Genomic DNA, 593 nt, shown 5'->3' with positions numbered 1-593 from the left:
CATTCAAGCCGAGGCACAACAGAAGCTGCAAGGGCTGAGGGTCTGTCCAGGCACCCGGCACCCGGGGGTGGGGGCAGCTGAGCTGCCTATTCAGCCTTGCATCACAAGCATCTGCGCGGCGGGAGGAGGATCCTGGCGGCGTCCAGCCCCTTCATCCCCCCGGAGGAACTTCTCGGTGCGTCGGGCGGCCCATCCCCCCCTTCCCTTCCCTTCCCTTCCCTTCCCGGGGACACCAACCCGGCAGCTTCCCGCTTCCCGCGCCGGGGAAACTTCCCTCGCCGCGGGGCCAGCCGAGCGGGGGAGCAGCCGGGCTGGGGGCCCCCACGCAGCGCGGACGAGAAGCCTCCGCGGCCTCCCCGCAGCGCCCTTACCTGCCCGGCCACGCGCGGCTCCGGGGCTTGGGGGCGGGGAAAGCGCCTCGGCTGCCGGGAGGAGCAGAGCAGAGCCCAGCCCAGCGCTGCCTCTCGGCCCTCGATGAAACTCTCCCCGAAGCAGCTGCAGCTACTGCTGCGAGGAACGGGCTCGTCCCACTGCCCCGCGCTCACTGAGGGGAGCGGCCGCGAGCGCCCGCCCCGCCCCCAGCCCCGCCCACA

At 73.0% G+C, this 593-nt stretch overlaps 1 long non-coding RNA gene across 1 annotated transcript in view; it reads right to left on the bottom strand.

Annotated features, from left to right (window-relative positions):
• Positions 1-566, bottom strand: part of LOC109304841 — a 52,192-nt gene extending 51,626 nt beyond the window's left edge. The window contains exon 1 of the long non-coding RNA XR_002099485.1: positions 372-566. This is a non-coding gene — a long non-coding RNA (uncharacterized LOC109304841). The remainder of the gene's footprint in view (positions 1-371) is intronic.
• Positions 567-593: the final 27 nt, after the last annotated feature.

This window comes from Gavialis gangeticus, unplaced genomic scaffold (assembly GCF_001723915.1).
Source record: "Gavialis gangeticus isolate Ggan-Ray unplaced genomic scaffold, GavGan_comp1, whole genome shotgun sequence".
In the NCBI taxonomy this organism is placed as follows: Eukaryota; Metazoa; Chordata; order Crocodylia; family Gavialidae; genus Gavialis; species Gavialis gangeticus.
The sequence above is the reverse complement of the archived record's forward strand: the minus strand, read 5'-3'. Positions and strand labels throughout refer to the sequence as shown.